Source organism: Ictidomys tridecemlineatus, chromosome 1 (genome assembly GCF_052094955.1).
Source record: "Ictidomys tridecemlineatus isolate mIctTri1 chromosome 1, mIctTri1.hap1, whole genome shotgun sequence".
Lineage (NCBI taxonomy): Eukaryota > Metazoa > Chordata > Mammalia > Rodentia > Sciuridae > Ictidomys > Ictidomys tridecemlineatus.
This window is the reverse complement of record NC_135477.1, coordinates 44,445,899-44,462,295: the sequence shown is the minus strand read 5'-3', so window position 1 is coordinate 44,462,295 and position 16,397 is coordinate 44,445,899. Positions and strand designations below refer to the sequence as shown.

Below are 16,397 nucleotides of genomic sequence, written 5' to 3'. Positions count from 1 at the left end.
GCCCTAATATCCTCAAAAATTATGATAAATGTAAATGGTCAAAATACATGAATTAGAAGACAAGAGAAGAGGGAATTACAAAAAAGTATAAAATAATATCCTTCCTCTAAGGAACTCACTTCAATTAGAAAAATGGAGACAGGTAAAAAGTAAAAAGATGGAAAAAAATTATACCACAAAACATTTCTAAAGAAAGTAGAACTGGTTATATTAGTATCAGATACGATGGACTCTGGAACAAAGAAAATTATCACAGAAAAACAGAGATATTAAACAATCATAAAAAATATCTATCCACCAGGAAGATATAACAATTTTAAAGATATATGCACCAGATGAGAAAGTCTCAAAATCTGGAAGCAAAAACTAATAGAACTAAAAAGAGAAATAGACACATTCACAAATATATTTGGGCCCTTCCACATTCTACTCTAAGCAACTGATAGAACTACTCTTCAGAAAAGCAGAGAGCATATAAAAGAACTCAGGAACATAACCAACAGGAATTTATTGACATACAAAGAATAATCTATCTAAGGATACGAAAATACATTTTTTTTTTTTTACAAATGCCCATGGTATATCACCAAAGAGAAACTTCATCAAATTTAAAATAATAAAAATCACAGAATAGGATTTCTGATTCCAATAAAATCTAACTAGAAATTAATAACAGAAAGATAAGAAAGTCTCCAAAAATTAAAATTATTGGAAGCACATGCTTCCAAATAATCTATAGGCCAAAGTGAAAATCTCAAAGGAAAAAAATTATAAACACATACAACTGAATGAAACTAAAAATTAAGCATTTCAAAGTAGGTGGGACGCAGCAAAAGCAGTGCTGACAGAGAAATTGTGGCATAAATTGCTTAAATTATAAAACAGGAAGGGTCTCAAATCCATAATGCAAGTCCTCACTTTAAGAAACTAGAAAAAAAATAAGGACTATAAAACCAAAGTTAGTAGAAGAAGTGAAATGACAAAGATCAGGGCAGAAATTAATGAAATTGAAAACAATAGAAAAAAAATCAATGAGGCAAAAGAGCTGGTTCTTTTTAAAAAAAATCAATAAAATTGATAAACTGTATCTAGGCTGATAAAGATAAAAAGAGAGAGGACACAAATCCCCCATATTAAAAAGAAACAGGGACTGTCATTACAGATCCCAAAGCCATTATAATAATAATAAAGAATTACTGACAATAAATCCACACTTATAAATTTGACATTTTAAAACCATTCCTCTGAAATCACAAATTACCAAACTGAACTAAGAAGAAATGGATATCCCAAATAGTTCTATGACTACTTAAAAATTGAATGTGTGACTTAAAAGCTTAAGAAAGAAATCTCTGGGTCCACATGGCTTCACTGATGAATTATACCCAATATTTAGGGAATGATTAGTATAAATTTTGAACAGTCTCTTCCCATAAGTAGAAGAGGAGGGAGCACTTCTCACCTCATTTGTCACATTGGTACCATCCAGATAGAGTACCTAAAAAAACTACAGACGAATATCTCTTATAAACTTTGGCCCCCAAACTGGAAGCTAAATAATTATCAGATCAAATCTTTAAAAGCATAACAAGAAGCATACACCATTGCTAAGTGGAACTTACTCCAGGTATGCAAGGCTAGTGCAATATTTGAAGATAAACTAAGGTAAGCTATCATATCAGTGGGCTAAAGAATAAAAGCAGATGGTCATATTAATTAATACAGGCAAAGCAATTAATAAAATCCAACAACCATTCATAAGAAACACTCTATACTAGGAAAAAAAAAAACGACTTTCTCAACCTGAGAGAGACCATCTGTAGAAAGGCCACACTAATATCATACTTCCCCTCTAATACTGAGAACAAGACAAGGGTATATGGCCCTACCACTTTTGTGCAACATATTACTAGAAGTACTACCCATTGCAATAAGGCAGGAAAAAGAAATAAAAGATAAACAGATGTGATAGGAAGAAGTAAAACTGTCCTTGTCCTGCTTGCAGATGGTATCATTGATTGTTTACTTAGAAAATGTTCAGGCATCTAAACAATGGCAACAACAACAAAACTATAGCTAATAAGTGGGTTCAGCAAGGTCATCTTAGTTCAGTTTTGTGTTTCAGTATTTTGTGTGTATGCTGTGAGAAAGATCCTGTCAGGGGCTTGAAAAGATAAAACTAAAGGCTGGAAGGAAATATTTTCAATGCACATATCTGACAAAGGACTTATATCCAAAATATATAAAGAACCCTTAAAATCAACAATTAAGAAAAACAAACAATTCAATAATTTGATTAGAAAACAGATCAAAGATGTGAACAGACTTTTCACTTAAGAGGATATGCAGACTCCAAATAAACAACAGAAAGATGTTTGACACCACTGGACATTAAAGAAATGCAAACTAAAATCAATATAAAGTATCTATATAGAAAATGTTGGTATTAAAACAGCAAACAATGGTAACAACCCTGAACATTGATGAGGAGATGGAGAAACAGGATCACTCATAACTGGCTGGTATGAATGAAAAATAGTACAGCCACTCTAGAAAACATCTTGACAATTTCTTAGAAAATTGATATCCAACAACCATACTACCTAGTAATTGCTCTCTTGGGAATTTATTTTGGAGGAATGAAAATACATTTACAAATATTCTTAGCAGTATTATTTATAATAGCCCTAAACTGGAAAAACTGTTTTTTAAAAATTTTTCTTTAATTCTGATTTGTTATATATGACAGCAGAATGCATTACAGTTCATATTACACATATAGAGCACAGTTTTTCATATCTCTGGTTGTATACAATGTATATTCACACCATTCGTGTCTTCATACATGTACTTAGGGAATGATGACCATTGCATTCCATCATCTTTTTTAACCCCAAGCCCCCCTTTCCCTCTCACCCCTTTGCCCTATCTAGAGTTTTTCTATTTCTCCCATACTCCCCCTCCCAACCCCATTATGAATCTGCCTCCTTATATCAGAGAAAACATTTAACATTTGGTTTTTTGGGGGATTGGCTGACTTCACTTAGCATTATCTTCTCCAACTCCATCCATTTACCTGAAAATGCCATGATTTTATTCTCTTTTATTGCCGAATGATGTTCCATTGTATATACATGCCACTTTTAAAAACTCAGTTCTCTAATGTATTAAATAAACTCTGGTACATGGATACAGTGGAATACTACTTAACAATATAAAGAAATAGATTACTGACCCAGAAATGGCTTAGATGAATCTCAAAAATATTGTGTTGTGTTAAAAAAAATTGTCCATTGCAAAGGGTTATGACACTGCGTGATCCCATTTATATAATATTCTTGAAATAACAAATCCAGAAATAGAGAACAGATTATGGTTTTCAGGGGTGAAGGAGGCAGGGGGCAAGAGAGAAGTGAGTTTGGCAATAAAAGAGTGACATAGATGATCTTCATGGGGGAGAATGTTCTGAATCATTTGGTTGGATCTTGATGGTATCACTGTCAGCATTCTGGTTGTGATATTTTATCGTAACTTTGGAAGATGTTATCATTATGGGAAACTGGATGTTATAATGGTATGCGAATCTACAATTAAAAATCTCATTTAAAAATAAGTGATAACAGGAGCAAAAAGGTTATGTTAAAAGTTCTAAAAATTTCCAGTAAAATTTCTGGATGCAAAATTTTGGGGAATAGAATAATGGCCCTTTGAAATAGTCCCCAATGTATTCTTTTAAAGTAAATATTAAATTGTATTTATCTAGCAAATTACTCACTTCACACAAGTTTTCATGTATACTTGCAGGGTTAACTTATTAATTTCCTATGGTATGTTTACTTCTGTCTGTGTCTGTGGTTATGTGTCTATTTTTCATTTTTTTTTCTTTATTAATTTGAATAGTTCTTTTCCCCAGGAAAACAGGATTCCCTGCCCACCAAGCACCCAATTTTGAATGAACTAATTCCTCTGTCTCTTATTTTAAAATTGATTTATTTGTGCTTTTATCCACACTAATTCCTCCTTTCTGCATTCCTCATGCTCAGTATATTGTTCTTTGTATGACTTTTAAATTGAGTTATTTTCATTTGTTCTTAGTAAAATAAACGAAGGAGCCTGCAGTGTTTCTTCTGGACCCTTCTTTGGCAGTATCCAGGAGCTATCCCCGGAAGTCCTGCATGGTGGCTCTTTCTTAGAGGTTTAAGTTTCGGTTTTTGGCTTGGACCACAGATGCTCAGAAGTGGAGCGGCCACGTCCTTGGTTTAAGACACATTCCATTTTCAGTCCCTGCATGACCTTCCTCTATGTTGTGTTTACTTGTTTATTGTTTGTGCATTTGCTTTTGATGAGAAAGGTCTAGGAACATACCACACAAGTAACTGGAGCTTGGATGAAACCTTGGGTTTCCTATGTGTTTCCATCCCACCTCCGTCTCCTGCTTCTTTTCACCTTAGTTAAGCATCGTTGTAAGTGTTCCATGATATTTAGATGATATTTTCTCAAAACAGCTTTTTTTGAGATAGAGTGGGCACACTCCACAGTTCTCTGATTGAAGGGGTATAATTCGAGAATTTTTATATGTCCCGAGTTGAGGATCCATCTAATTAGAGATCCACTTGGGGGATGTGGCCATTTTAGCTACATTCAGACTTTTGGTCCACGAACATGGACTGTCTCTCTCCATTTAGTCATATCTTTCATTCCTTTCAACAGTGTTTTGAAGTTTCCTTGTAAAATTCTTGCACTTTTGTTTAAATTATCATTGAACATTTTGTTCTTTATGATATAATTATAAGTGGAAATGTTTTCCTAATTTCCCTTTTGGGTTGTTGATTGTTACTTTATAGAAATTCAATGGGTTTTTTGTATTGATTTTGTATCTTACCAACTTTCTGAACTCATTTATTTATTCTAATAGGTTTCTAGTGAATTCCATAATATTTTCTATGCTTAACCTCATGCCATTTGAATATAGGGATGGTTTTACTTCTTTCTCTCCAATCCTCATGTCATTTTTTTTCTTTTTTATTATTAATTACTCTGGAGGTAAGTCATTTCCCTAATGATTTCCTGGGTCTGTACCGCTAGAACAATGTTGACTTCAAGTATTGAAAGTAAACATCATTGCCTTGATCCTCTTCTTGGGAGAAAGCATCTCATCTTTCACCAGTAACTATGATTTTAGTTGTTCCATTACTGTTTTGAATGTAGTGTTGTAGATGTATAGTTATTCTTCTAAAAATTCATTATTTAGAATTTTCTTTTAATAACTTCATAAAAATGGTATCAGGTAATAGGTAATCTTGTGGGGATTACTTTTCCCACCCAACATAGTATTTTATAGGTATGACCATGTTGTTGCATGTCACTGCTGTGCATGTTCATTTTTTTGACTATTGACTATCTTTTTTGATGATTATATAATATCCCACTGTATAAATATGCCTTTATCCTACCTGGCTATTTTGATGATTTCCACCATCTTGCTGTTACAAAGAATACATCAACAAGTATGCTTATTCATGTCCCTTGGGGTACATTTGCAAGCACTTTTCTTGGGCACACATCTAAGCAGGGACTTGGTATACAAATGGTGAATTTTATAAAATAATGCCAAGTTGTGGTTCTACAAATTTAAATTTCCCCAGACAGCTGCTGTCACCTCGAAGCCAGTTGAGTCCCAGGGAGCTGTCTGCCCTGGTGCGGCCACATCAGGGGTGAAAGCAGGAAAGACTTAAGCCAGGGAATCAGACACATCTTCCACAAAGCCTAGGTTTGTTGATTCGCTCTGTGCTCCAAAAACCAGAGCAATTTTAAATAATAGATGCGTTTATCCTGTGATATTTGATGGTCTGATAGGGCACCTCGGGTCTCAGTTCTGTCATATGATTTCATATTTTGCTTTCTGATTTCAGTGTTTCCTTTAGAACTCTGTTACCGCGTGGTCTGTATTTCTGTGGTTTGCTTAATGTGTTGGTTTTCCCTCTGATAATTTGGAGGGCTTGCTGAGTACTTTTGGTTCTTTTAGTGATGGTTGCCTCCTACCTACACACAACATTCCTTTTTCTCATCATGAAAAAGCAAGGAGGTCGGTTCACTCGCTCTGCCTCACTTTCTCCCATACGGTATTTGGGGATATCCTCATTTGACCTTCCGTACCTACTCTTGGACATCTAGCACTTATCTGTCTGTTTCTGACGTGCTGACCGCCCCCCCCTTCAGATGGCAGATTTGCTGGTGTCCATCCTGAGGGAACCGAGGCTGCATTTTGGCTGGAAGGACTCAGATCTTCAGCGCTGGGTCCCCTGGCTGATGACTCCTCAGACACGCCCCTCCGCATCCTCTCCGGCCTCTGACCTGAACCCCTGTTGGACATGGTGGGGGGGCGGGGATGCTGGTCCTGGGGGCCCTCGTCGCTCTTTCCTCCCTTGCTTGGTCATTTCTGTCCACATGCCTCTTGTGAAGATGCTGGGAGACGTGGGTTTCCCCTCCACCTCCGTCACAGCCCCAGCGCCTCCCCTTGGGGACATGTTTTGCTGTGATCATTTTTTTAGGGTCTCACTCCCGGTGGGTGGGACAGCTTTAGGGCCCTCTGTTGCACATGGTGCAGATGCCAGGGTTCAGATTTCTCTCGGGGGGGGGGTCTCCTTTCTTACTCGAGGCATGGAGGGTGGGCCCACTTTTGTGGGTGGTGGGTGGTGTTTTTTCTGTTTCCATTGTAGCAAAGGGACAGGTTTCCATGCTCCTGACTCTAAAGAGAAAGATCACTCCTGGCCTTCTGCGTGCGCCCTCATCCCTCCTGGGCGCTAAAGCAAGAGCACCTCATCTGGCTCTGACACCTCGGTGGGTCGTTGGGCCTTAGCTCCTGCTCGATGCCTTGGCTCTGAATTTTCTTGTGTTTCTGGCCGGTGGGGGCGGGGCGCCCCTTCTTGCCTGGGAGATCATCGCCGCGGTTGTAAATCTGCTTGCGTTATAGCCGTGGTCAGCATTTCTCTGGATTTGCAGTGGCTGTGCTCATTTTTTGGTGATGCTGGGGAGAGAGTGTCCCTCCTCAGCTCAGTGCTATAGAGAACAAGACACGGGGGGGTGCTCTTGGGGGCTGCACCCCTGGCCTGGGCGGCTGGCTAGAATGCTCATTGCTCCTCCTGGAGGAGCCTGTGATGAGGGGGCCCAGGGGAAGACCCTGGGGGGGGGGCAGGACAGTGGTGGGAATGGGGTGCTTTAGAGGCCAGTGGCTAGGAGAACGCCTAGAAGCAAGCACAGGTGGCTTATCAGACTAGGAAACTGTCACCTTGACCTTCATCTCCGTCCTGGAGTGCTCAGCTGCCTCCTCTGAGCAACACTTTGGGAGAAATAAAAGGAAGAAATCCGCTTTCCACAGTAGGGACCCCCCTGGAATGCAAGACAAGAGGAGGGACATCAATAGCTTTTCAGAAACAGGAAATTGGAACATGAGGTGACCACAGATGCCACCTCTCAAGAATTTTCCGACATCTCAGGGAGGACGCCGAACCTCCTGTAGAATATGAGATAGGTCTGAGCAGATTTATCACTCGAGGGTGGGGTGGCCCAGATACCTCCAGATTACAAATAACTGTCACATCCCTTTTCTTGTCGGGTCGCCCTGACAGTGACCAGATAAAATCATACCCAGTTTCTGCAGCTCTGATTTCTCAATCAGGGGCAATTTTGCCCCAACTCCCTCAGGAGATATTGGTGATGTCTGGAGGCACTTTTGATCTGGGGAGAGGGAGGACCTTTCTGGTGTCTGGGGGGCAGAGACCAGAAACATTGCTTTCCATCCGACAGTGCACAGCACGGCTCCTTGTTGCAAGGTCCCGTCCCAAAGGTCAAGAGGACCCAAGGTGACAAATCTTGATCTAGGCACAGGCATCTAAAGCTCAGAGACTTCAAGTAACCTGTATTAGGTCACAACAGGGAAGTAAGGAAAAGTAAGAAGAGTCCCATTAGTTAACTGCTCCCTCTGTACTTTCTGGGTGCCGTTCTTATATCGTCCCACTGAACAGATACGAAAACCAAGATGCGGGAAAGATAGGTGTCACTAGGTGTCACCCGGGTACAGGTGCACTGCAGCCTTGGAGCCAGCATCTGGGAAGGGGTGTCCTATCCCAGGTCCTGGCAGGGCTCATGGGGTTCCGTGAGACCGCCGTCAGGGCCCCCAGGTTTCTGGAGGCGGTAGAAGGAGCTGCTCCTCTGGGAGCTGGTTCCCGAGGTGCCCTCTGGGACTCATTCCTGGAAGCCAAGCCCACAGTCTCCTTCTCCAGCGTTCCCAGGTCCCTGTGTGCAATCCCACGTTGGCGAAGGAGCCGGGCTGGTGTCAGTGATGTGCTGTTGTGCGTTGACGGATGTGTGTCCCAGTCGGAGGAGGTCCCTTCCAGGCCCCGGGGCGGGTGGCCAAGCAGGGACGGGATGCTATCACTATTTTCTTCAGGAGCACCGCGGTGGGGTGCAGAACAGGACACAGAGCCAGGGCGGGGAGATGGGGGTTCTCGTCCTGTCTCCCCTCTGTGCTTGACTGTGAGCTTGGGCAGGGGTGTTCCTCCCTCTTGAACTCTGTTGTCCCTCTTGGTCCCCTGTCAGTGCTGGCATTCAGTGACATCCCATCTGCAATAACCAAAGGTGCTTGAAGTTGGTGGGGGACGAAGGCTGGGACTGGCAGCAGAGGCCTCTTCAAAGGTCACATTGCAGTGCTTTCCCTTTTAAAGGGAGATTGATGCCACATACAACCTGAGGAGAGGCCGCTCTGCTCCTTCCCTGACCAGCCAGGGCAGCTCCAGGGCTGGGTATCAAGAGGTGCCTCTGGGAAAGGAGGCAGCAGCAAGGGCCCTGTTTACCACCTGGTCCCAGGTCTGGGCGCTGACAGCAGGCAATCATTCCTTCCTGGGCTTCTGCAGAAAGGGGAGCTCAAGCTTGGGGTCCCCAGAGAATCTTCTTCCTGGCTCCCCATGAGAAGGGGCTTTCTGTGGTGTGCCCTGTAGGTCTTGCTCTAAGAGGATGATCAGCAGAGAGAGAAGCTGCTGCTCCCAGGTAAGGGGCCTGGTCTAGTCTCTGCTCTGTGGCTAGCTTGCTGTGTGACTTTGGCTAGTTCAATCACCTCTCTGGACCTCTGTTACCTTTGTAAAGGAAGCAAAATGGGTTTTCATTTTGTAAAGGGCAGGAACCGCCCAACATCTTGAGAGAGGATGGTGCTGCATTATTGCCAGCCTAGGAGAGGAGCTAAACCCAAGATTTGAAGTGCGATCTCCACTCAAGACAAGATTGTTCTTGTACCAATGTGAAGCTGAGAAACCTGAAGTCAAAAATCTCCCAAGCCAGGGGCCTTCTGTAAACAAAGCCAGAAAAGTCAAATCTCACCCTCCGTGACAGACAGCAGGGCACAGCCTGGAGCCAGAGGTGGAGGGAGGTCAAATGCAAAGGAGAAGGAGGAAGCTTTGGGGTGAAGGAAGGGTCCTGGATCCCGAGTGTGGGGTGCTCCGGGAGCAGTTCAGGTCTGTTCCGGCTCCTCAAGGTGCACCTTTAATGCACAAGGTTCCTGGTGCTAGAATCACCAGAGCCGCTGTAGGGAGGCAATGTCTGCTCCTCCAGGACTCTCGTGGCTCATTCCCTTCCATATGCCCTGGAGCATGCCAGGGGCCGTGGCCAGTCTTCTAACAGGCTGCAGCACCTCTCCGGGGAGCACCCTTGGGGCTCTCCCTGTGGGTGAGGCTGCTGAGCCAGGGAGGCACCAAGCCTGCCCCTGTTTCTGTCCATGTAGCCATGGCCCTGTGCCCACCATGGTGAGGGGGACTTGCAGAATGGCACAGCCTTTCCTGTCATCTGTGCAGAGACAGCACTCTGGCTCCGGGCTCAGAGGGACCGCCTAACCCCTGGAATAACCTGGGCATCTTAGGTGTGGCTGGCCCTGGCTGTTAGGTGGAAGGCCCAAGCAGACATATTCCCCAGGCGCTCAGAGCAAACCCAACCCTCACCGTCCACTTTGGATTTTGAGGCTGGAGGCCAAAGGTCGGCCTTAGGGTGTGCTCCTCCTGCAATACTCAAGAGTGTGAGCCTGCCAGGCTGGTCCCGAGCCGTGAGGCACCGGCTCTGGGGGAATGTGGGCCTCCTTCTCTCTCATGCAACACAAGGAAGGGACCTGCAAGGAGAGTTGCTGTCACCCACATTCATACTGAGCATCATTTGGTGTCTGGGAGAAAATAGTCCATTCTCAATGCAAAATAGAATTCCAGAAAGACAGAGGAGAGGGGCCCGGCAGCCCTGGGCGGGGGGAGGCAACGAGATACCAAGGTGGTGGAAAAGGCTTGGGCAGGGGCTGGCTGCACAGTCCGAGGTGAGCCTAGCGCCAGAGGACGGGCTGCCTGCATCCTGCAACTCCTTTGCTTCAAACTGCCGTGTCCCCTCTGACCCATGCACAGAGCGCTAAGGCGGCCCCTCCTCCAGGGCCCAGGGCTTCTCAGGCCTTGGCTCGGGCTGCCCTCCAGCCACTCTTGTCCCAGGGCCTCTGCCTGAGCTCTGCCTTCCCCTCTCCATTGGACACATCCTAATTTGAATTCCAGTCCCCACTCCAGAGGGTTTGAGAAGCCTTCCCCCTCCTCCTGGTAGAATTCACTGCTCCCTCCTCTGTGCTCAGAGAGCACTTGGCTGGCGCTGCTGTTTATTTCTGGTTTGTTTTTCATGACCACCTCCTTTCCCGAGGGCAGAGCCTGCATCTTGTCAAGTTCCTCTCCTGACTGCCAGCGCCTGATGCCGGCTGGGCATCCACGAAGTGTGGCCGGGGAACTGAGTGTCCTCGACCGTACTTGGACGACTCTGTGGGCGCTGGCCTGCTGGGCAATCAAGTCCTGTCTGTGTAGAGGCGGCTGAACTCTAGCGTTGGGGGGCAGGACCCTGGGGCTGGGTCCTATAAGCCGGGCCAGGCAGCCCAAAAGGGGCAGCCTTGGGAGTGGGAACCCGCCTTGCGAAGCCTGTGATATTTACCAGACTGACAGTTTCCCGGCCAAAGCAGCCCGGAGACAGGCACTCGCTGGAGAAAGTGGGTCATCCTGACTCTTATTCAAGGCACCAGGGACAGCCCTGGGGTTTAGCCGTGGCAGTGATGGAGACCGATCCTGTCATTTGCTAGCATCCGAATGAAAGGGATTAGTGACTGCACCAATCTACTAATTTTCTGTGCAGCACAGGGCAGGCTGAGCCAGTGGAGATTTAAAAACGGTGCGTGTGCACGCACGTGCATGTACATTGCAGGTTTGCAGGTTGGCGTGCGTGCGTGTCAATGACCAATACACACACGCCGTGCAGGCGCACACTGAGTGTACGAGTGGTGAGGGCAATGTTCCCACGCTTCTGGCAGCAGCTAGAAAAGGCATAAGCTTCAGGGATGGGAGGCTCCAGACAGTCCTGGATCCCACTGGGGGCCTCCCCACTGAGCCCCCATCTCCTTGTCTGGGATGCAGACCTGGTGAACTTCCTCACGGGCAAGCTGGGCAGACCAGAGTGTCAGTGAGAGTGACAGTGACCGGTGCCTGTCATGGGCACTACAGGTGGCCTTCAGAAGCGGGTTCTGTTCTGCCATGAGATTCCCCAGTCCCCCCTGTGTGTGTGGATGGCATCTGGGTCACTGGTTCCCCCTCAAGATCCACTTGCAGACCACAGGCCTCTACCCTCAAAGGGAGTGGCACCTCCCCAGAGGACAGAGGCTCAGAGGCCAGGCAGGGCTGGTTCTAGCACCTTCTCTCATTGAGCTCCCCTCTCCCCATCCTGTCCTCCGTCCCCCGCTGGTGCCCTGGCCACCCCAGCTGTCCGTTCTTATCTCTGAGCTCGTGTGGAGCTGTGGGGGTGGGAGGCCCCGGGTGCAGGACGCGGCCAGCGTGGGCGTGGAGGGGCAGGCGCCGCAGAGGCCGCGGGCGGGAAGAGTCGCGTGGCCCAACGCATCCCTTGATTTCATCCCTCCGTGATGTCTGTCCCGTGGCCTCACCGCTGTCCCTTCCTCTCCCACAGTGACAGAGAAGTCACATTCAAACCATTTTCTTCTTCACTTAGGAACTCAGCCTGTTGTGTGGCCCGTGACAAGCCCCCTCCTGAATGAAACTGGCTGCCAACGAGGCCCTGTGCCCTGGTGAGGCCTTGGTTGAGACGAGGGTGACGTCCTGCCCCCGCTTGGAACCGACTTGTGTCCATGTGGCTGCTCTGTCCATCTCCCTGCTCCTCAGAAGGCACCAAGAGAGAAAGGGCAGCTCTCCCCACTTCACAGACGGGCAGGGGCCTCCCGCCTCTGTCCTGGGGCTCCCAGTACTTGAGGCTGCCGACTGTTTCCACCGGTTGGGGGGGTGCTCCTGTGGGGTGTGACCTCAAACCCAGGCCCAGCCCCGGCTCCTGCTGTGCCCCTCTGCTTCCCTGTTCCTGGGTTACAGCAAAGTCCACTGCTTCCCAGACTCTCTCTCTCCAGCCTCCTCCTTTTTTCTTGGCCCAGAAAACTCGATCAGTTATATCTGGAGTGACCCCAAACACCCCTGGGCTGAAATCTCCATGCCCAGCTTGGAGTGCTACTGGGAGGTGGTGAAAATGGGTAGAGGCCAGGCCTAGTGGAAGGTCGCCTTGAAGGTAACCCCTTGGCCCACTCTCTTTGTTTCCTAAGTGCCATGATGTGCACGTAGGTCTCCTCTATCAAGTGCTCTTGGTGACATTCTGTGCTTCCACCAGTCAAGTGAGCATGGACTGAACTCGAGGGCCAAAATAAACCTTTTCCTTTATTAAGTTGATTATCTCCGGTGTTTTGTCACAGCAACAGAAAGCTTATGAACACAGTTATCATAGGCTCAAACTTGTGACTCCAAGGTGCATAAATGGCTGAACCCATGGTCCTGTCCTTACCATTTACTGTCCCTGGGAGACAGAGCATGTCTGATTGTGTAGTTGTTCACTGCCTCCTTGTGGGGGTCCTGTTAGGGTAGGATTGCCTCCTGCCTCCTCGATCCCCAGCCTCAGCACAGACTCTGAACCTCAGGAAAGGCCTGGAGAATACTGATTAGAGGATCCTGTGGCGTTGGCTGGCTCTACCCTAGGAGGACCGCAAGACCCTGGCCTGCCTTTTGTAAGGATGTTTTTAAAGAGATCCCTGATCCTATTTTCCCTAGCCCCAAAGTTGAGTGTACCTCTAGGGACCCTGCTTGCCCTTCTGAGGCCGTCTTGAATGGGGTGGGATGGGATCTGTCCTAGTCAGTCAGGGTGCATAGCAGGACACCATAGACCAGGCGGCGTATAAACAACAGGCCCTCATTGCTCACAGTCCTGTATCTGGACGTCCCAGGTCCAAGCATCATCCATTTGATGTCTGCTGAGGCCCACTTTCTGGTTCATAGGTGGCACCTTCTGTGTGTCCTCACATGAAGGGACAAGTAAGCTCCCTTGGACCTCTTTTATAAAAGTCATAAATTGATTCACGAGGGCTCTGCCCTGGCAATCTAATCACCCGCAAAGGCCCTAGTTCTTAATATTAGGGCCCTGGGGATTGGGGGGTGGGTGGGGTGTGAATCAACCGCAGCAGAATCCTGCTCAGTTTTGTCCAGGGTCTCACTTCATGTCCTCTCGGCTCCTGGCTTAGAATGAGAGATGGAGAGGGGGAGAGAGGCCGAGAAACAGGGAGAGGAAGGAAAATACACAAAAGAGACTCAGGATGAGACGGAGGCAGGGAGACCAGGAGAGACCAAGAGCAGAGAGAGAAGGAACAGGGAGTGGGGGCACGGAGGTAGGGAGCCAGGGCTACTGGGCCGGAGGAGAGGGCAGTTGGCTGAGGACACTTGCCTGGTGTGAGTGGCCTGCAGCTGCAGAAGGAGCCGCCGGCCTGGCAGGGAGCATCCACCTCCTGTGAGGGCCCAGCCAGGCCGTGGTGGCAGCTGGGCCGGGCACTGGGCTGTCTCTGCAGAGCCCCGGCCTCTGTGCCTGACCTTAGCTCAGCTGCTGGAACCTTCTTGTCCTCCTGCCACAGCTGCCAGGGCCCTGCTCGCCCTGAGGCCCCGAACCTGGGGAGCAGAACTGTCCTTCTGGTTACCTCTGCTGGAGGTGACCTATCCTGTGCCTCGGCCCATCCAGAAACCCATGCCGTTGGGCTTGGGGATGAGACGTGGGGTTTTGAGACAGTGGATCACATTCCTTATTAGGACATTTACAGAGGGGTGTTTTGAAACCAGCAAGCATTTCCTGAACGCTGCAAATAGGAGATCTAGCATTTCACTTTTATTTGTTTTTTTTTTTTTTAATTTTATTTTTTGCTGTGCTGGGGATGAATCCAGGGCCTTGCACAGGCTGGGCAAGCCCTGCCACTGAGCTAGATCCCCAGCCCCCCGGGAGTCTCACACTGGTATTTCCCAGGTTTGGGGATGCCTGTCCTGATACTGCTTCTTGAATATACTCACCGTAGCATCCCTGCTCAGTGGGTATCACCCTGTACACCACAGGGTCCTTGGAGGCTGAGTGACCTGTCGGCCTCCGCAGGGTACAGCCAGGACCTGAATCTCAGCCTTCAGGTGCTGACTGAGTTCCACTCGGAGCCCTCGAATCTGTGGTCCAGCCTGATCATCCAGCTGGGGGCTAACTGCGTGGGCCTCTGGATCCAGGTTGGCAGCTGCCGGCCGGGACGAGGTCAGCCTCCTTTTCTTCCTGCGTTGTTGTGAAGACCAAAGCCATAAATCTGAGGATGCGGGATGAGTCAGCCCACATAATTTTTAAAGGCAGGATGGTCCTCTTGACTCTCTCTCCTTGAGAACCTACTCATTCTTTGTGCTTCACGGCACTAAACTGGGATAAGAGCCGAGAAGCTTGCTGGGTGGCTGGGGACCTAAAGAGAGCCCCGGGACCTACACATGGTCAGGAATAATTGACATAAAATGAGATGAGGAGAACGTTCCGTCCGATCCCTCTGGAGGCAAAAGCTAAGATTCGCCAGGGCCCGAGTGGGGTGGAAGAGTCCCACAGGAGGTTTGAGGAGAGGCTCTGTGGGAAGGGGTTGGTGGGAGGAGAAGAAGGGAGGAAGGATGGAGAAACCGGGCCTGGGAGTGTATCTTGTGGGCTTTGTGATTGGTGATGGGACCCACTCCTTCCCACAGTGGCCTCCGCGGGGTCACACTTGTGACATGCTGGTTGAGGGGATTTCTGTAAGTGCCAGGTTGGTCTGGAAGATTCTGCCCGGAGTGGGGAGAGCCCCAGGGTGGTGGTGGGTGGGGGTCTGTATGGGGTCTGTAATCTCGGAGTTGGAGGTTGCTTCCAAGCCTGCCTCAATATTCGGGGACCCCAAAGGCCTTAGCGGACGTCTGGGTTATAGATACGTGAAAAATACGGCCAGGGAACAGAGCTCCAGGCCACGGGGGACGTAGCGGAGAGTGAATCAGGATCCCAGGGCTCCTGCCAGGCCCCGTGCGGCTCGGTCTGCTCTGTTGAAATTTACTTGGCAACAGGAGACTTTTGGTCAAGATGCTGATGAGGCTGATGCCAGGTCGTCCCTCCCTTTCCAGATGCCTCTGCGCGATGAGGCAGGGGAAGAGGAGGAGGAGGGGAAGGAGGACAAGGAGGACTTGGAGCCACACAGGCAACGCGGTCCTGGAGCACACATGTGTCGGAGGAGCTGGACAGGGACAGAAATCGGGGAGGTCTCGGGCCCTGGAACTGGGCTCCCTGGGGGTGGAGGCAGGGGCCAGGAAGGAGTGACATCATTTGAGGTGGAGGAGCCAGAATCCCTCTGCCTGTGGGAGACGGAATGATTGTCCCCAATTATTCACCCCTCCCCACATCCGTACGCCTGCCCTGGCCTCGCAGGGCGGGAGGTTTTCCATGCCCCGTAGCTTTGGGCTCAGCTGGGCAACTTGTTTTGGACCAGGTACAGGATGCCCCAGTGGAGATCCGGAGGTGGGTGGAAACTGTGGGAGGGAGGCCGAACCTACCAGGGTGAGGTTTCATGGGGGGGAACTGGGGACAGAGTTGGCCGTGCAGACTTGTGATGACAAGTGGCAGACTGTGGTTCTGTGCCGAGTCCCCAGGGTGTCAGTCCTTCAACAGGGACAGGCTCCAGCTAACGCACCAGCCAGAGGAGGCAGAGACGGGGTGGGGTGGGGGGCGTGGTGGGGGGTACTAACTCAGCTGGCCACAGCGGGGCAAGCAGCCAGCCCAGTTCCGTCAGCACCGAGGAGGGCTATCTGGGAAATTCAGTGGTCAAACTGATGAAGTCCAGGGCAGGACAATCAGGTCACCCTGGCCACACACACACCCTGAGAAACATGACCGCCCGGCTCCAGAATCACCAGGTTCCACGAAGATGGCTCCCACCATGTAAAGGAGGTGCAGGAGGGTCTCCCATGCTCCAGGGGTCAGAGAGGAGACACCCCGAGCACCTG

General features: G+C 48.5%; 1 protein-coding gene and 1 long non-coding RNA gene across 3 annotated transcripts in view; both read left to right on the top strand.

Moving 5' to 3' along the window:
- The window catches only part of LOC144375254 (uncharacterized), an 82,706-nt gene extending 70,059 nt beyond the window's left edge, over nt 1-12,647 (top strand). The window contains exon 5 of the long non-coding RNA XR_013434846.1: nt 12,055-12,647. This is a non-coding gene — a long non-coding RNA (uncharacterized LOC144375254). The remainder of the gene's footprint in view (nt 1-12,054) is intronic.
- The window catches only part of Rps24 (ribosomal protein S24), a 462,172-nt gene that overhangs the window by 382,436 nt on the left and 63,339 nt on the right, over nt 1-16,397 (top strand). The gene's annotated exons all lie outside the window — the stretch shown is intronic.